At 41.1% G+C, this 20,919-nt stretch overlaps 1 long non-coding RNA gene across 3 annotated transcripts in view; it reads right to left on the bottom strand.

The window, feature by feature from the left end:
- Positions 1-17,196, bottom strand: part of LOC140069769 (uncharacterized) — a 61,139-nt gene extending 43,943 nt beyond the window's left edge. For all 3 annotated transcript variants that reach the window (XR_011848854.1, XR_011848852.1, XR_011848853.1), the window contains exons 1-3: positions 17,124-17,196; positions 16,248-16,483; positions 12,432-12,501 (exon numbers count right to left, since the gene is read on the bottom strand). This is a non-coding gene — a long non-coding RNA (uncharacterized lncRNA). The remainder of the gene's footprint in view (positions 1-12,431; positions 12,502-16,247; positions 16,484-17,123) is intronic.
- Between the last annotated feature and the right edge of the window lie 3,723 nt (positions 17,197-20,919).

The raw sequence follows: 20,919 nt of genomic DNA, 5'->3' as shown, positions 1-20,919 counted from the left end.
CATGTCCACAACTCAGCGTCTTTGCTGCATGACCACAGCTGAGTGGCGGGCCTAAGTGTGGAGTGATGTAAATACACCACTTCTGTCCTTCTAAATTCATAATATGCATATACTTATTTCTAGATTAATTTTAACTTATCATGCACTGTGACAGAATCCTCTGTGTAGTCCCAGGGATTGGGCTTTGGTTTGGATGCATTTCAAAGAACAATATGTGACTTGTCTGTGCTGCAGACTCCTCAGCTCTTGGACTCCACCTTTCTGCTCCTGTACAGCTCCTCCCTCCTGCTCCTTCAAAGAGCTCACAGCCTGGTAACATCAAAGGGAGAGAGAGGAGCTGTACAAGAGCACAAAGGTGGGGGCTGAGAGCTAAGAAGTCTTCAGCACAGACAAGACATGTGTTGTTTTTTGAAATGCATCCACACAAAAGCTAAACCCCTGAGACTTCACAGAGGATTATGTCAGGGAGCAAGCTAAGTTATAGCACACAATTATATTGTAATAGAAATGCTTAGAGAAAGCAGAAAGGTAGATTTGTAGTGCAGGTGTAATGGTCTCCTGTAACCTGTCTTTAGTGAAAATGAGGTCCTTGGTGACAGATTCCCTTTAAAAACTGCTGCTCTAGCCTCTTTTAATTAATAAACAGCAGCTTCAGCCTCCATTAATTAATATCTAGCCGAGCCAGACTCCATGAATTAATTTACACCTGCTCTAGCCACCATTAATTGAAAACAGCTGCTGTAGCCTCCATTAATTATTAAACAGCTTACCTAGTATCTATTAATTAATAAACAGCTTACCCAGCCTCCATTAACTAATAAAATGTAGCTTCAGTCTCCATTACTTAATACATAGTTGATCTAGCCTCCATGAATATATATTCAGCTGCTCCAGTCTTCATTAATTAATGAACAGCTGCTCCAGCATCTATTAATTATTTATTAGCTTCTACAGCCTCCATTAATTGATATAAAGCTGCTCCAGCTTCTATTAATTCATTTATAGCTACTATACCCTCCATTAAATAGAAAACAGCTGCTCTATCCTTCATTAATTAACAAACAGGTGCTCCAGCCTCCATTAATTAATAACACAGCCTCTCCAGCCTGCTGAAATTTCCACCTCCCAAATCCAGATAAGCTATTGGTCATATCTTGTATGCCAGAAAATTTGCATACAAAGCATTTTATATTGACCCCACTGAGCTCCAGAATGGGCAAAACCTCCCAGATGTCCCCCATTAGAGCTTCAATATTTTGGGCCTAACTATACATAATGGCGCAAAAGCCCATAACAAGCCTGTTCTATGGAATTTAAAAAGGGGAGCCCCGACTTTACAAACAGAGGGTGAGGTGAAGACATCCTCCTCTCCTCTGTACCTGAGATCAAGTAGTGTAATACTAGCAGCGTCTATAGAAGATACACATATAAATATCCATGTACTGTCATGTGACAGGAATATATTATCACACCTCTGCAGGTCTAGATCTCATGTCTAGCCTGGGAGTTATCAGTAATTAATATAAATATTAATTACCTGTCCTGAGATCCTTTCTTGCTGCTGACACGGATGGACCTCACATTTCCTTTTATTGGGAATCGCTGACCTATAAAAAGTGAGAGGTGTGATAATATATTCCTGGCACACGCAATAGAGGCTACTGTGTATAACACACTAAGGGCAGAATTACTTCTCTAATGAATAATGGACACATGTAAAAGAAATAAATCCCACCCCAGCCCAAGCCAAATCATGTTTGATAAAGCTCCCTTAAGCAGTCATGAGAGTCAGTGTGAATGGGGTGTCTTTCCTACTACTTCCGTCATAAACTGCACACATGGTCTCTTAAAAGCCCATGTTTTTGTGGTCCCTTGGTGTCCTAGTGGTCAGACCCTCAGACATCTCACATTTCATGCCAAAACTTTGGTTAAAGGAGATATTTGTTGGCCCCTTAGTTTCCATACTAAAGATCCACCAAACTCAATTGCTGTATTAACACAGTTCAGCTTCACGGCTGCACGTCCACAGCTCTGCTTCTTCACCATGTGTCTGCAACTCTGCTTCACTGCTGCACGTCCACAACTCAGCGTCTTTGCTGCATGACCACAGCTGAGTGGTGGGCCTAAGTGTGGAGTGATGTAAATACACCACTTCTGTCCTTCTACTCATAATATGCATATACTTATTTCTAGATTAATTTTAGCTTATCATGCACTGTGACAGAATCCTCTGTGTAGTCCCAGGGATTGGGCTTTGGTTTGGATGCACTTCAAAGAACAATATGTGACTTGTCTGGGGGGCGTGGTTTGGCTGCGGAGCTTGATGGCCGCATGTTAGAGGAGCTCCGTCTCACCAGCGACTAATCCAGCATACCTTACCCCTCTCTGAACAGCCCAGCAACCAGCGATCGTGCCGGGAGCCTCCACAGTACCGGTAGGAAGAAAGCGGAATGTAAATATAACGGGCAACAAGCCCATTAAAGCTTTTTTTGTTAGCGAAACATCGCGGTCACAAAATGGCGGAGGTTCGCCCGCTTCAAGCGCACAGGAAGAAAGCACGTCCTCCTCCCGCCAAGCACGGAAGGCTTCTAAACAACCGCTACAGAAGCTTAATGCGGGCAGCAGCCTGATTTCAGCAGGGATCGTTTCCCCCTTCCAAGTTCCCTCCCCGTGGGATTCCCCCGTATCACAGAACCGTACTGCCATAATACCCTCACCTCCGCAGCTTCAGGAGGAACTCAGTATACCGCCATTAACCCTGCAATTACATGACAACTCATGCTCAAGTTCCTTATCCCAGCAGCAGGCAGTACAGCAGGGACCTTCTCCCTCAGCTAGCCCAGCAAAGCAAAAACAAAGAATGCAGGACAGCAACTCATATGATGGTACGTCAACTAACAGCCCGGAGACCCCTGATGCCTTTGCCAAATTCCAAGCGTCAGACAAGATGGTTTCCGAGGCCAAACTTAAGGCCATGCTTGAAGCTTTTCGTTCTTAATTCAATAGAGACATAGCATCCCTTATCTCTCCAATGCAAGCAGCAATCAATGATATTGGTGACAGAGTGTCACATACAGAATCCAAAATGGAGGATATCACAATTGCACATAACGACTTAGTGGACTCCCACAACAATTTAGAAGACAAAATCAATGCTATTCAAGCCAAGATCATAGACTCTGAAGATAGGGACAGAAGAAATAACATCAAAATAAGAGGAGTATCAGAATTAGTTCAAGGACACATGCTTCGTTCCTATATTCAGCAGCTTATCAAAGCCTTGCTTCCAGATCTCTCTGATTACGAACTGAGTATCGACCGAGCACACATGGTCCCCAAACCCTCCAACCTGCCAGATACGGTACCCAAAGATGTACTAGTGTGTTTTACGTTCTTCCATGTTAAAGAACAATTACTCTCGCACTCAAGAAGAAACCCAAACCTTCCAGCTCCTTACACTGAGCTAAAGCTATTTGTTGATCTTTCTGCAGCTACCCTACAGGCAAGGAAAGCACTGAACCCAATAACTGCAGTTCTAAGGAAAAACAAAATCCCATACAGATGGGGATTCCCTACAAAGATCCTAATTAAAAGAAACAACAATATCAACGTAATCAAATCACTGGAAGAAGGGTTCGCCCTCCTCGACAAATGGCAAATCTCCAGAGACACCTCAACATCCACAGGCACCAGAGGTCCCCCCAAGCATCTGGACCGTGAGTGGCATGCAACAGGAGCCACCTAGAAGAAAGAAGACGAGCAGGTGGTAAAGTATAATCTTCCCTGCTTCTACCTAATGAGACGAGACTGTTTCAGGACTTGTTCCTCCTCTTCATGTCCACATAAATGGACTTTCCCCCACAATTTATGCACCTAATGGTATATTTCCTTAAGGTGTACCTTTCTCTGTTTCATAGAGCGACTTCCAAAAGCCACTCTTTTAGTTTATATGTTGTTAGAAAAGTTAATGTATGTTTGTGTGACTATAGCCAAGCAATATTTCATCTTCCCCCAGTATACACAGGTGACCCACTCTACATTACAAACCCTCATGGGATATTAACTGCAAACCCTACTAATGCCAAACATGGGGATCAAAGTACTTTCAATTAATGCCAAAGGTCTCAATAGCCCATTTAAAAGGGCTATGTTATGGAAGGAAGCCACCCAGAATAGGGCAGATATCCTCTGTGTCCAAGAAACACATTTTTCAAGCAAACAACCTATAAACAATTCCCACAGTAAATACCCCACTGTAGTACACTCCTCCTTCCCAAAAAAACAAAGAGGAGTCTTAATAGCTTTTAGCTCCACACTGGCCGTCCAAATTGAAGAACAAATAATCGACCCCGAAAGCCGATATATTATTTTAGTACGCATAATTAACAACCTCCCGTACACAATTGTGACACTCTACGCTCCTAACAAAAAACAAGGTTCCTTTGTGAGAAAATTGTTTAAAACAATAGACCAAAAGAAAAAAGGATCACTATTAATTGTTGGAGATTTCAACGCAGTAGCAGACCCTACTTTAGACACTTCAACCACTTCTGTAAATACACACAGGGCTTTCACACTTAAATCCCTTCTATGGTCATACAACTTATACGACATATGGAGGCTACAGGATAGCAATGAGAGAGATTATACATTTTTCTCCAACAGACACCAAACATACTCTCGCATAGACCTCATATTAATCGATAAATCACTAATAGACAGGACATCTAAAACTTCAATTGGTGATATCAGATGGTCGGATCACTCCCATGTTTCTATAGAATTAACAGACGATCTATCCTCTCACAGTGACTTTGTCTGGAGAGCTAAAACTTCTATCATCGCCCATGATAAATATACAGAAAGACTCAGAAGGGCATTAAAAGAATATTTTAAATTCAACACTATTGACAAACTCAGCCCCTCTTCGGTTTGGATTGCCCACAAAGCCTTCATTGGTGGTGAGCTCTCCAAACTCAATATAATCTCTATAAAAGAAAGAGAAAGAGAGGTGAACTCAATTAATAAGAAAATCCATGAATTGGAGACCCAAAACAAAAATTTTCCCACTGTAGAGATCACAAGGACACTAGCTCATGAAAGGGACCGACTCTGTAATCTCCTGATACAAAAACATGATCACAACCATTTGCTCTTTAAAACCAAGTACTATTCCCATGGACAAAAAGCGGGCAGACTACTAGCACAAAAACTTAAAAAACGAGCACAAAAAAGCAAGATCCCGTTTTTACTCCACTCCTCTACGGGAGAAAAAATACTTTCCCCCAGAGGTATCATAGAGGCTTTCAAGCAATATTACGAAAAGCTTTATAATATAGCTAGAGACCCAGAAACCACTATACCCTCCCAAGAGATGATAGACTCCTTCCTCACCAAAGTGGAACTCCCTAAACTTTCATCTAAACAATTAGAACAACTCAACCTACCCTACACCTTAGACGAAATTAAAGAAGCTATCCTGTCCTCCCCCTCAGGGAAAGCTCCCGGGCCAGATGGTTTACCTATAGACTATTTCAAAAAATTCTTTGACATCATACTCCCCTACATGAAAGACACTTTTGATTTAGCTGCTAGCTCTGGAACCTTCCCCAAAGATATGCTTTCGGCTCCCTAAACCGGGTAAACCCCCTACCTCCCCATCCAACTTCCGGCCTATCTCACTTCTTAATTGCGACGTTAAAATCTACGCAAAAGTTATAGCCAAAAGATTACAAAAAATAATCCCATTACTGATTAAAAATGACCAGGTGGGCTTTGTAGCCGGAAGACAGGCCCCAGATAACACCCGTAGGCTAATCACTCTCATGCAAGTTTGCGAACGACGGAACACCCCAGCTACTTTCATGACAATAGACGCAGAAAAAGCGTTCGATCGTGTAAATTGGAATTATGCGTTCACAGTACTTGATAAACTCGGCTTCAATGGTCCTATTCACACAGCTATTAAAGCATTATATTCAAACCCCACGGCCAGAGTGTACACAAATGGTCTACTCTCAGATTCTTTCACCCTGTCCAATGGTACTAGGCAGGGTTGCCCCCTGTCCCCCATCTTTTTCATCCTTTCGATAGAACCCTTAGCAGAAATGATTAGATCCAACCCATATATCACTGGTATCAAAATAGGCCCTACTGACCATAAAATTGCCCTATTCGTGGACGATATTATATTAATGAACTCTAATCCCACTACCACTCTTCCCATAATCTTCAATATAATAAAGGAATATGGAAAAGTTTCCTATTACAAGATGAATACCTCTAAATCGCAAGTTCTGCCCATTGCTATTCCCCATGAACAACTGAAACATTTAAAAAACCTACTCCATCTGGATTGGCAAACATCCTCCATAGCGTACCTCGGCATCCAATTGACTTCCCCTACCTACAAACTGTATGAATACAATTTCTCTCCCCTTTTATCTAACATAGACAAAGAACTAACCACATTTTCTAAAAGTATTATATCCTGGTTTGGTAAGATAGCAGCCTATAAGATGTGTATACTACCGAAGTTCCTATACCTTTTTCGAACTATCCCCATCCACTTACCCAAATCTTTCTCTACAGCTGCTCATTCTCAATTGAGAAAATTCATCTGGCAGGGCAAAAAACCGAGAATTGCCTTTCACACACTTACTAATTACAGACAAAAGGGAGGGTTGGGTGTACCGGACCTATTTCTTTACCACACCGCAGCCCTAACAGACCAACTGATTCATTGGTGGAACATCACCCCTGACAAAGCCTGGGTAGAATTAGAGACACAGTTAAACAAGAGCTATCCACTAAAGAATAGATTGCTAGCAGGCCTATGGCACCTACCTACCACACCTACATACATCTCGGCCATCTCAGTCTCTGACTGGGCCTGGAAAACGACACTCGAGGCCTCCGATAGTAACAAAAAACCTTACCACTTAAATAATATCCCCATCACTTTTCTAGAAAACCATATTCAAGATGCTAGGCTGATTACATGGCAAACAGCTGGAATAACCACATTACAAGATATAACCACTGACAAGAAAACTCTTACTTTCTCCTCACTAAAGGAAAAGTTCAACCTCCCAGCACAAGAATTTTTCACATATCTTAAAGTAAGAGACTTTCTCACTGCTAATAAGGTTGCTGACGTACAAATCCCTATAGCACTCCTAAATTACCTAGATAAAAAAGGTAACACTAGAGGCATTTCCTGCATCTACAAATTACTACAATATAAACCCGATGCACCTAAGCTCCCTAGTATGTTGAGCTGGGAAAGGGAATTAGGCATAACCTTCCAACTAAAACAATGGCATAAAGCCTTTTCCTTCACACATTCTACCTTCCGCTGCACAGCTTTCCAGGAAGCAATTATCAAAACACAAATGAGATGGTACTTTTCACCAGCTAGATTGGCTCTCATTTTTCCCACCACCTCCCCGTTGTGTTGGAGGGAATGTGGAGCTAAAGGTACCACCTTACACATACTTTGGGAATGCCCAGTCATCGCTCATCTTTGGTGTAAAATTTCTGAAATTATCAACAATATGATTCACTACCATTTCGACCTCACACCACAGACAGCTCTCCTATTGATAGGTATAGAATCCCTGAAAGTATCCCACAGAACAGTAAAGACCCACCTATTAATGGCAACGAAACTGGTCATTACCAGGTACTGGAAGGATCCCAACCCACCCCCGTTTATTGAGATCATCAACCTAATCAACTCCACCTGCACATTCGAGAAGATCATAGCATTACAACAAAACAAATATAATAGATATATCGAACTTTGGCAAATGTGGTTAACCAACCCTCTCTGCACCACCTGTAAGTGATATCTGGGCTTACCTTAGACTATTGTTATATCTATAGATCACCTTTATGTATACCTCCTCCTATTATAAGGTTAATGTTTTAGTTGTTTTGGTACAGTACACCATTTGCTTAAAACTATCCAAAAAATTGCTGTGCCTCTTTCAACTTAGAGATCCGCATATCAGGGGGACTTTCAAACACTATTATTACTGCCAAAGACCCCTTGGTGAGCTGGACAAATATGTACACCTCTCATGGACTTTCTTTTTAGCTCCCTATTGTTGCGCAGACCTAACAACTAGTTATATTTCGCGTATTGATGTGTACTATGGAACTTAAGAATATTAATATGCACAGTTGTAATGCTCTATAAGATGTACTGTAGATCAACATTGTACCATGTTTTATTCAATAAAACTTTATTAAAAAAAAAATATGTGACTTGTCTGTGCTGCAGACTCCTCAGCTCTTGGACTCCACCTTTCTGCTCCTGTACAGCTCCTCCCTCCTGCTCCTTCAAAGAGCCCACAGCCTGGTGACATCAAAGGGAGAGAGAGGAGCAGTACAAGAGCACAAAGGTGGGGGCTGAGAGCTAAGAAGCCTGCAGTACAGACAAGACACAAGACTTCATGGAGGATTATGTCAGGGAGCAAGCTAAGTTATAGCACACAATTATATTGTAATGCAAATGCTTAGAGAAAGCAGAAAGGTAGATTTGTAGTGCAGGCGTGATGGTCTCCTGCAACCTGTTTTTAGTGAAAATGAGGTCCTTGGTGACAGATTCCCTTTAAAAAATGCTGCTCTAGCCTCTTTTAATTAATAAACAGCAGCTTCAGCCTCCATGAATTAATATATAGCTGAGCCAGCCTCCATGAATTAATTTACACCTGCTCTAGCCACCATTAATTGAAAACAGCTGCTCTAGCCTCCATTAATTATTAAACAGCTTACCTAGTATCTATTCATTAATAAACAGCTTACCCAGCCTCCATTAACTACTAAAATGTAGCTTCAGTCTCCATTACTTAATATATAGTTGATCTAGCCTCCATGAATATATATTCAGCTGCTCCAGTCTTCATTAATTAATGAACAACTGCTCCAGCATCTATAATTATTTATTAGCTTCTACAGCCTCCATTAATTGATATAAAGCTGCTCCAGCTTCTATTAATTCATTTATAGCTACTATACCCTCCATTAAATAGAAAACAGCTGCTCTATCCTTCATTAATTAATAAACAGGTGCTCCAGCCTCCATTAATTAATAACACAGCCTCTCCAGCCTGCTGAAAGCTCCACCTCCCAAATCTAGATAAGCTATTGGTCATATCTTGTATGCCAGAAAATTCGCATACAAAGCATTTTATATTGACCCCACTGAGCTCCAGAATTGGCAAAACCTCCCAGATGTCCCTCATTAGAGCTTTAATATTTTGGGCCTAACTACACATAATGGCGCAGAAGCCCATAACAATCCTGTTCTATGGAATTTTAAAAGGGGAGCCCCTTCTTTACAAACAGAGGGTGAGGTGAAGACATCCTCCTCTCCTCTGTACCTGAGATCAAGTAGTGTAATACTAGCAGCGTCTATAGAAGATACACATATAAATATCCATGTACGGTCATGTGACAGGAATATATTATCACATCTCTGCAGGTCTAGATCTCATGTCTAGCCTGAGAGTTATCAGTAATTAATATAAATATTAATTACCTGTCTTGAGGTCCTTTCTTGCTGCTGACACGGATGGACCTCACATTTCCTTTTATTGGGAATCGCTGTCCTATAAAAAGTGGGAGGTGTGATAATATATTCCTGGCACATGCTATAGAGGCTACTGTGTATAACACACTAAGGGCAGAATTACTTATCTAATGAATAATGGACACATGTAAAAGAAATAAATCCCACCCCAGCCCAAGCCAAATCATGTTTGATAAAGCTCCCTTAAGCAGTCATGGGAGTCAGTGTGAATGGGGTGTCTTTCCTACTACTTCCGTCATAAACTGCACATATGGTCTCTTAAAAGCCCATGTTTTTGTGGTCCCTTGGTGTCCTAGTGGTCAGACCCTCAGACATCTCACATTTCATGCCAAAACTTTGGTTTAAGGAGATATTTGTTGGCCCCTTAGTTTCCATACTAAAGATCCACCAAACTCAATTGCTGTATTAACACAGTTCAGCTTCACGGCTGCACGTCCACAGCTCTGCTTCTTCACCATGTGTCTGCAACTCTGCTTCACTGCTGCACATCCACAACTCAGCGTCTTTGCTGCATGACCACAGCTGAGTGGTGGGCCTAAGTGTGGAGTGATGTAAATACACCACTTCTGTCCTTCTAAACTCATAATATGCATATACTTATTTCTAGATTAATTTTAACTTATCATGCACTGTGACAGAATCCTCTGTGTAGTCCCAGGGATTGGGCTTTGGTTTGGATGCATTTCAAAGAACAATATGTGACTTGTCTGTGCTGCAGACTCCTCAGCTCTTGGACTCCACCTTTCTTCTCCTAAACAGCTCCTGCCTCCTGCTCCTTCAAAGAGCCCACGGCCTGGTGACATCAAAGGGAGAGAGAGGAGCGGTACAAGAGCACAAAGGTGGGGGCTGAGAGCTAAGAAGCCTGCAGTACAGACAAGACACGTGTTGTTTTTTGAAATGCATCCACATAAAAGCTAAACCCCTGAGACTTCACGGAGGATTATGTCAGGGAGAAAGCTAAGTTATAGCACACAATTATATTGTAATGCAAATGCTTAGAGAAAGCAGAAAGGTAGATTTGTAGTGCAGGCGTGATGGTCTCCTGCAACCTGTCTTTAGTGAAAAGGAGGTCCTTGGTGACAGATTCCCTTTAAAAAATGCTGCTCTAGCCTCTTTTAATGAATAAACAGCAGCTTCAGCCTCCATTAATTAATATATAGCTGAGCCAGCCTCCATGAATTAATTTACACCTGCTCTAGCCACCATTAATTGAAAACAGCTGCTCTAGCCTCCATTAATTATTAAACAGCTTACCCAGCCTCCATTAACTAATAAAATGTAGCTTCAGTCTCCATTACTTAATATATAGTTGATCTAGCCTCCATGAATATATATTCAGCTGCTCCAGTCTTCATTAATTAATGAACAGCTGCTCCAGCATCTATTAATTATTTATTAGCTTCTACAGCCTCCATTAATTGATATAAAGCTGCTCCAGCTTCTATTAATTCATTTATAGCTACTATACCCTCCATTAAATAGAAAACAGCTGCTCTATCCTTCATTAATTAATAAACAGGTGCTTCAGCCTCCATTAATTAATAACTGTTGATCCAGACTAAATTCATTAAAAAACAGCTGCTCCAGCCTCGATTGATTAATATATAGCTGTCCTAGCCTCCATTATTTAATAAACAGCTGCTCTAGCCTTCATTAATTAATGTTCATCTTCTCTAGCCTCTGTTAATTAATATACAGCTGATCCGGACTTAATTAATAAACAGTGGCTCCAGCCTCTATAAAATAATATATAGCTGTTCTAGCCTTTAATAATTAATAGCAGCTGCTCCAGTCTCCATTAATTAGTATACAGATGGTTTAGCCTCCATTAATTAATATATAGCTGTCCCATCCTCAATTAATTAATAAACATCTGCTTTATCCTTCATTAATTAATAAACAGGTTCTCCAGCCTCCATTAATTAATAGATAACTGCTTTAGCCTCCATTAATTAACATATAGCTGCCCTAGCCTCCATTCATTAATAAGCAGCTGCTCCAGCCTCCATTGATCAATTTTGGCTCCTCCAGCCTCCATTAAATAATATAAAGCTGTTTTATAGCCTCAATTAATTGATACACATCTGATCCAGCCTCCTTTAATTAATATACAGCTACTCCTGCTTCCAATAATTAAAAAAGCAGGTGCTCTAGCCTCTATTAATTAATGAACAGCTAACCTAGCCTCCATTAATTAATACAAAGCAGCTTCAGCCTCCAGTAATTAAAATAAAGCTTTTCTATCCTCCATTAATTAATTTACAGCTGCACCAGCTTCTATAAATATATATATATTCAGCTGCTCCAGTCTCCATTAATTTAAAAAAAATGCTGCTTTAGCATCCCATAATTAATAAACTGGTGCTCCAGCCTCCATTAATTAATAACACAGCCTCTCCAGCCTGCTGAAAGCTCCACCTCCCAAATCCAGATAAGCTATTGGTCATATCTTGTATGCCAGAAAATTTGCATACAAAGCATTTTTTATTGACCCCACTGAGCTCCAGAATGGGCAAAACCTCCCAGATGTCCCTCATTAGAGCTTCAATATTTTGGGCCTAACTACACATAATGGCGCAAAAGCCCATAACAAGCCTGTTCTATGGAATTTTAAAAGGGGAGCCCCGACTTTACAAACAGAGGGTAAGGTGAAGACATCCTCCTCTCCTCTGTACCTGAGATCAAGTAGTGTAATACTAGCAGCGTCTATAGAAGATACACATATAAATATCCATGTACTGTCATGTGACAGGAATATATTATCACATCTCTGCAGGTCTAGATCTCATGTCTAGCCTGAGAGTTATCAGTAATTAATATAAATATTAATTACCTGTCTTGAGATCCTTTCTTGCTGCTGACACGGATGGACCTCACATTTCCTTTTATTGGGAATCGCTGACCTGTAAAAAGTGAGAGGTGTGATAATATATTCCTGGCACACGCTATAGAGGCTACTGTGTATAATATGTGACTTGTCTGTGCTGCAGACTCCTCGGCTCTTGGCCTCCACCTTTCTGCTCCTGTACAGCTCCTTCCTCCTGCTCCTTGAAAGAGCTCACAGCCTGGTGACATCAAAGGGAGAGAGAGGAGCTGTACAAGAGCCCAAAGGTAGGGGCTGAGATCTAAAAATTCCACAGCACAGACACATGTTGTTTTTTGAAATGCATCCACACCAAAACCCAACCTCTGAGACTACTAATGGCGCAAAAGCCCATAACAAGTCTGTTCTATGTCATTTTAAAAGGGGAGCCCGACTTTACAAACAGAGGGTAAGGTGAAGACATCCTCCTCTTCTCTGTACCTCTCCTCTGTACCCCTCCTTTGTACCTCCTCTATACAATTACTTTCTAACATTCTAACATCCACTTAGAACCATTGTCACGCAGGATTCCAGGTTTCCTTAAAGATACTTCACCACTTCTCCAGGGTATGAAACAGATTAAATGGCAGGAGGGTTATACATGTATACCTCACCACCTAGCCTTAACAACATTGTCCCATCACCTGGAGAAATACAGTGGATATGATAATAATCTAAAGGAATTTATTATTATGGCAGTAGAATATCTTTTACTGTATGGCAGTTTTAATAATGATTTTTTCTACAAAGTCCCTATGGCAGTGGTGGCGAACCTCAGGCACGTGTGCCAGAGAGGGCACGCGCGCCATCTCCCTGCCATCTAAATATTAATCTCTGAAGCTCTGGACCGGCAGGAAAAGCTGCTGCTGGCGTAGAGCTCCACGATTTCTCTAACTGTAAGCTGCATCAGTGCCTGCACCTCCACTCCCTCCACCTCCTCCTATGCAGCCCGGGAACACGAGGAGAGAGGCAGAACTGCCCCAGCACACAGCAGCCTGTGCCCAGGGAGTACAGAGAAGTCATAAGTGCAGGAGGCAGGAGCTGCTCTGTGTGTATTTCACAGGCCGCACTCCGGTGGCTTTGGGACACTAAACAACTATAGGTCCTTATTGTTTAGTGTCCCAAATTGCCCTGTATGACAGATATCTATGGCCACATATATACTTCCCCTGGCCCGGATCTCTTGTCGCTGTGCTATGCTGCCAGTGACGCTGGGGCGCACTACACTGCCCTCACTGACAGCAGGGCACAGGTGCCCAGAGCTCAGGACTAAGGGCAGTACATATATATATATATATATATATATATAGCCACAGACATGTGTCATATGTGGTGATTTGATTCAAAATTCACCTGCCTGTTTCCCTTTAACTTTGCTATTCACTGCTCCACCCTTCCACCACACAACATACACTTTGCCCTACAAACCCCCTGACATATTGGATTCAACAATCCTTCATATTGCCTCTGTATGGGGGTAGTGTTCCCCACTGTATGGCGGTAGTATTCCTCACTGTATGGCGGTAATGTTCCTCACTGTATGGGGGTAGAGTTCCTCACTGTATGGCGGTAGTGTTCCTCACTGTATGGGGGCAGTATTCCTCACTGTATGATTATATAAATAACAATTCATGTAATTTAACTCTTGAAGGGAATTCAGTGTTAGGCACAGTTCACAAAGAGATACAAAAAACCACAATCTGTGAACTCTATTCTTGAAGCCACTAGCTGAGACCCAGCTCATACTATTAAACCAATTCCGGTGGGGGAGTTACACAGATTGAGGCAAAACTGTTCTAGAGACAGCACTTTTTTGTTAAAAAAGATAAATTAAAAAATAACCTATATAAACGGGGTTATAAACATTGGATGTTAAATAGAGCTGAAAATATTACCCGAAACCTCACAGAAGAAGATATTCTTACACCAAATAAGAAAACCGTAGATTGCACTAAAACTCATATTAATTTTTCTACAAAATACATTAATAACTTTAAAGAAATATGTCCCATTATTCAGAATTATTAATAAGATTCTTAATTCTGATTGTATTCTATAAGAGGTGCTAAAAGATGGTGTGTCTCCCGGGGGAAGGAAGACTTTAGGGAATATTTTATCTTCCGAGTTACTATAATGTTAGGAAGTCATAAAAAACCTGGTTATCACAAAAAGGTTCCTTCCCTTTTTCTGAAAGCAGATGTAATGTGTTCAAATTTACGAAAAAACATCTTAATGTCAGCATAGATGAAAATAAAACTCATAAGATTAATTCTTTTATAAATTGTGAAACTGATCATGCAATTTATCTTATTGAATGCACAGAATGTAAAAGATATGTGGAGCGAGTTCTCCCTTCCACAATGTGCCTAGCCCTTTTACAGCTCTTGTGATTGTACCCTCTCTAATGTAATCTGTTTTCTATAATGTGGCATTCTGCTGAGTAGTCCTGTTCCAGTGTGCAAGCTCGTTTGGCTCTTACAAATTCTCAGATTGGAAGGTTTTTAATCGTATGTTCAGGATGGCAACTCATTGCATGCCGTAATGTGTTGCCCGAGGTGGGCTTACAATATAGTTTGCAACAGACTTTACCGATGGCTGTTAACAGGACATCTAAGTAGGGGATCTGACATGATTCAAAAGCAAAAGTACATTTCAATTTGAAGGGGTTATCATTGAGGTACAGGATGAACCGATTGACTGTCTCAAGGTCCGAATCCCAGACCAAGAGACAGTCATCAATGTACCTCCCGTACCATATGATGGACTTGAGAAAAGGGTTACCCGATGTATAAAGAAAGTGCTCTTCCCAATAAGCCATATAGAGGTTGGCCAGTGATGGTGAGAAGCTGGCCCCCATGTGGCAGCCTAGTTTCTGTAAATAGTAGACCCCATTAAACTTAAAGAGATTCATGTAAATACACTACTACTGGGTCATGGGTTTTTGGGGTCTATGTAGATACTAAGGGATATGTATTAATCTATCTATGATAGAATTCTGTCGTAGTTTGCACTAAAAAACAGTCTGTACCACATTTATAAAAGGTTTTAAACAGTTTGCCTGGCTCTCCTACAACTAGCTCGCCAAAAGGAGCGTGACCTATGAAAAAGGGCATGACCTATGAAAACGGGTGTGGCCTTGCACCAAAAACACTGTTGACCCGACAGAATTTTGTCCTAGTTTTCTGGGCCAGAGTAAGCTAACTAATAGGAGGTGCATTGTATGTCTAGACAGTCTTATACAAAGGCTACATTCACATTGCCGCATGGGGGCGTATATACGGCCACTGTATATACGGCCGATATACGTCCCCCATAGACGGCAATGGGGGCACCGCACTGCTCTGTACCCCGTGAAAAGATAGGACATGACCTATCTTTTTACGGCATATGGTGCCGTGCGCCATACATCCCTATGGAGAGGGGCGGGGGTGAGCAGCGTTCACTTCCTCCTCTCCCCGCGCGTTGCCGTGTCCCCCCCGTGCTACAGTACGGTCTGTATTGTTGCAATATAAATAAAACATTGTTATGTAAAAACACATATTAGCACCATGGATGAGGTGCATAAGGTTATGCAGTACAGTGACGGTGACACAGAGAAAATGTCGTCAACCCGGACAGAAATGGAGACAATGCAAGTAATCGAAAATGTCAAACAATGATGGCAAGGAAAATTAAATGTGGTATGATAAACCTCTGGCAGAGAACTTATGTAGTGTATGAAAAGAAACACCTTTGTACTGTAATAAACCATGTATGGTCAGCCAGATGATGAATGTCAATCCTTACCAGTAAGAGAAAGTGGTGTGCTCCACTGTCTGGGATAATGGCGTCCCCAACGCGCATTTCGGGTCTAATTGAGCCTTCGTCTGGAAAGATAGGAGTAGAACCATTTGTCACCATTGGACCTTTTTCCTCCTCAGGTCTTGCTCTTACCTCTTCAGGTCCTGGAACTCCTAGACTCAGCACCACATTCCAAGCAATAGTGATGTCACAGCTTCATGACATCATGATGGAACTCTAACCTGAAAATTAGAAATCAGCTATTAGTAACTGCAGGCAACTGCAAGTATAGTTTTAGTAATTTACTATAATAATACATTATTTCTCCCCATCCAGATTAACATGCAATTCCACTTAAATACATCACGTAAATTCCATGTCTATCCCTCCAGTCCCATAACATACAGATCCGCATAAATACATTAATTAATCATGTAGGTTTCTATAGACAGGGCGTACAGTCTACAGTTTACATATATGGTAATATGTTCTTGGAGGTCTATACTGGGGCAGATTTATCAAGCGGTCTGAAGTCAGAATATTTCTAGTTGCCCATGGCAACCAATCACAGCTCACCTTTCATTTTACCAGTGCTCATGAATATTTTAAAGGGGAGCTGTGATTGGTTGCCATGGGCAACTAGAAATATTCTGACATTCAGACAGCTTGATAATTCTGCCCCATTGAGTTGTTGGATATGTATATACAGTGTCAATGGACTGGGCATTAAGAGTATAATAATTGTGACCCTTTTGAGGCACAAGTGTTTAAGGAATCTAGAGCTTGTTATCAAAGAAACCATAGTCCATTTTATTAATAGTTAAAAGAGATCCCTGATCCTAACCCTAGAATTAAAGAGTTAGGAGTAGAAACATTCCTCACCAATGGCCCTGAAAAACTTTTTTCCTCCACAGGTCCTGGTCTTCCCTCTTCTGGTCCTGGTACTCCCTCTTCTGGTCCTGGTACTCCCTCTTCTGGTCCTGGTACTCCCTCTTCTGGTCCTAGCCTTGCTCAGAATGACTCAGCTGGCTGCTAGATTTAGCAACACATTCCAAGTAATAGTGATGTCACAGCTCAATGACATCATGATGGAACTCTAACCTAAAAATTAGAATTCAGCTATTAGTAACTGCAGATAACTGCAAGTATAGTTTTAGTAATTTACTGTAAGCAATAATACATTATTTCTCCCCATCCAGATTAACACGCAATTCCATGTAAATACTTCACCCAAATTCCACATCTATCCCTCCAGCCCCATAACATACAGATCCACATAAATACATTCATTTATTCTGAATGTCTCTATAGATAGGGTGTAAAGTCTACAGTCTACATATATGGTCTATATATTTAAGTGGGTGGTTTAATAGATACTGGTGTATAGTTATAGGTTTTTGGGGTCTATGTAGATACTGGTTTGTTGAATATAAATATATATACAGTTTCAATGGACTGGGCATCAAGAGTATACTAATTGTGCCCCTTTTGAGGCATTAGTATAAGGAATCTAGAGCTTGTTATCAAAGAGACCATTGTCCATTTTATTAATAGTTAAAAGGCATCCCTGACCCTTACCCTAAAAGAGAGTTAGAGAGTTAGGAGTAGAAACATTCCTCACCATTGGTCCTGAAATGTTTTCCTCCTTAGGTCCTGGTATTCCCTCTTCTGGAACTGGTATTCCGTTTTCTGGTCTTGGTATTCCCTCTTCTGGTCCTGGTACTCCCTCTTCTGGTCCTGGAGCTCCCTCTTCTGGCCCTGGCCTTGATTCTTGAGATCTTGTTCTTCCCTCTTCAGTTCCTGGATTGACTGCTAGTTGCTGCTAGACTCGCACCACATTCCAAGCAATATTGATGTCACAACTTAATGACATCATGATGGAACTCTAACCTGAAGCTTAGAATTCACCTGATATTAATAACTGCAATTACCATTGGCAACTGCCAGTGTTGTCCAGTAATTTACTGGTGATTTTCAACAGCTTAGTAGACAAGGGCCTTCCATACTATACTTCACTATAATGGTTTTATGGTGGTAGGGGCATGTATGGGTTTGTGAGTAATATGCAGAAGTGATATAAAGAAGAAGATATATAATATTGGAATCTTATATCTTTATTTGTGTTTTCCTTTTAAGAAAACTCTGGCATCACTGAATAATCCTGGGAAAAATTTACAAATGCAGCATTTTTAAAAAAAAATGCAGTTGCGCCTTTAACTCAGTCTTTGCATTGGCAGTTTTCACTGTACAGTTCAAATGTCTTATCTCCTTTATTCTTTGGTGCAGTGAGATCCTGGGAATTACATGTTTTTTTAAAAAGTTTTTGTTATGTTTTAACAGTAAATGCTGCATCCCTTTTCCATTTTACCATTTCCATTTTACTGCCTCTTCATAAATACTAAACTTCTTTTTGTCTATTTGCCTTCTGAGGGTATGTTATCATTTGTACTTCCCAGGAGCACAGGAAGCTGGAAATAAAAATTTACAATGTGTTGAAATTGATGAAAGACGCAGTTGCATTTTCTTGCATGCTTTGCTTTTATGGCTTTGACTTTGAGGTCCAAATGACAAAGCCTCTTTTATTTTTTGGATCAATATGACCTTGTACATTACAAATATCTATAGTTTGTAATATGTTTTAATTAGAGATGAGCGAACATACTCGTCCGAGCTTGATGCTCATTCGAGCATTAGTGTACTCGAAACTGCTCGTTGCTCGGACGAATACTTCGCCCGCTCGAGAAAATGGCAGCTCCCGCCGTTTTGCTTTTTGGCGGCCAGAAACAGAGCCAATCACAAGCCAGGAGACTCTGCACTCCACCCAGCATGACGTGGTACCCTTACACGTCGATAGCAGTGGTTGGCTGGCCAGATCAGGTGACCCTGGGATAGACTAGCCTCTGCCCGCGCTGCTCGGATCATTCTGTGTCTGGATGCCGCTAGGGAGAGAGCTGCTGCTGGTCAGGGAAAGCGTTAGTGTGCAGGTAGATTACTGTTAGGCAGGAGTGATTCTCCAAGAACCCAACAGCCCTTCTTAGGGCTACAATAACGTTATACTTTTTTTTTTTTTGTTTGCTTGTGGCTGGGCTTGCTGGCACTAGTAGTGCAGCTAGTACCATATTGTGAGGAATTTGCAGGGGGACTTGCTACCGTTGTGTTTAGCTCTTAGTGACACACATATCCACCTCAAACACCAAAGTGGGAAAATTTATTAGGGGTTTGATTTCAATTAGGCACAGTCTGCCAGTTTCTTTTTATTTTACGTTTATTTTTTCATAACTCAGCGTCATCTCATCAGTGTGCTTTCATACTTGGCTAGAAAATAGCCAAAGGAGAATCCAAACGGCTTACTTACGCCTACAATAGCGTTATATATATTTTATTTCTGGTTGATCGGCTGGTGGCTGTCCTTGCTGCAGTGCATATACTAGCCAATTGTGAGGAATTTGGAGTGAGACTTGCGACCGCTGTGTTTAGCGCTTAGTGACGCACATATCCATTGCAAAGACCGAAGTGGGAAAATTTATTAGGGGTTGGATTTCAATTAGGCACAGTCTGCCATTTCCTTTTTATTTTACGTTTATTTTTTCATAACTCAGCGTCATCTCATCAGTGTGCTTTCATACTTGGCTAGAAAATAGCCAAAGGAGAATCCAAATGGCTTACTTACGCCTACAATAGCGTTATATATATTTTATTTCTGGTTGATCTGCTGGTGGCTGTCCTTGCTGCAGTGCATATACTAGCCAATTGTGAGGAATTTGGAGTGAGACTTGCGACCGCTGTGTTTAGCGCTTAGTGACGCACATATCCATCGCAAAGACCGAAGTGGGAAAATTTATTAGGGGTTGGATTTCAATTAGGCACAGTCTGCCATTTCCTTTTTATTTTACGTTTATTTTTTCATAACTCAGCGTCATCTCATCAGTGTGCTTTCATACTTGGCTAGAAAATAGCCAAAGGAGAATCCAAACGGCTTACTTACGCCTACAATAGCGTTATATATATTTTATTTCTGGTTGATCTGCTGGTGGCTGTCCTTGCTGCAGTGCATATACTAGCCAATTGTGAGGAATTTGGAGTGAGACTTGCGACCGCTGTGTTTAGCGCTTAGTGACGCACATATGCATCGCAAAGACCGAAGTGGGAAAATTTATTAGGGGTTGGATTTCAATTAGGCACAGTCTGCCATTTCCTTTTTATTTTACGTTTATTTTTTCATAACTCAGCGTCATCTCATCAGTGTGCTTTCATACTTGGCTAGAAAATAGCCAAAGGAGAATCCAAACGGCTTACTTACGCCTACAATAGCGTTATATATATTTTATTTCTGGTTGATCTGCTGGTGGCTGTCCTTGCTGCAGTGCATATACTAGCCAATTGTGAGGAATTTGGAGTGAGACTTGCGACCGCTGTGTTTAGCGCTTAGTGACGCACATATCCATCGCAAAGACCGAAGTGGGAAAATTTATTAGGGGTTGGATTTCAATTAGGCACAGTATGCCATTTCCTTTTTATTTTATGTTTATTTTTTCATAACTCAGCGTCATCTCATCAGTGTGCTTCATACTTGGCTAGAAAATAGCCAAAGGAGAATCCAAACGGCTTACTTACGCCTACAATAGCGTTATATATATTTTATTTCTGGTTGATCTGCTGGTGGCTGTCCTTGCTGCAG

Source organism: Engystomops pustulosus, chromosome 7, assembly GCF_040894005.1.
Source record: "Engystomops pustulosus chromosome 7, aEngPut4.maternal, whole genome shotgun sequence".
Taxonomy (NCBI): Eukaryota; Metazoa; Chordata; class Amphibia; order Anura; family Leptodactylidae; genus Engystomops; species Engystomops pustulosus.
This window is presented reverse-complemented; position numbering and strand designations above follow the sequence as displayed.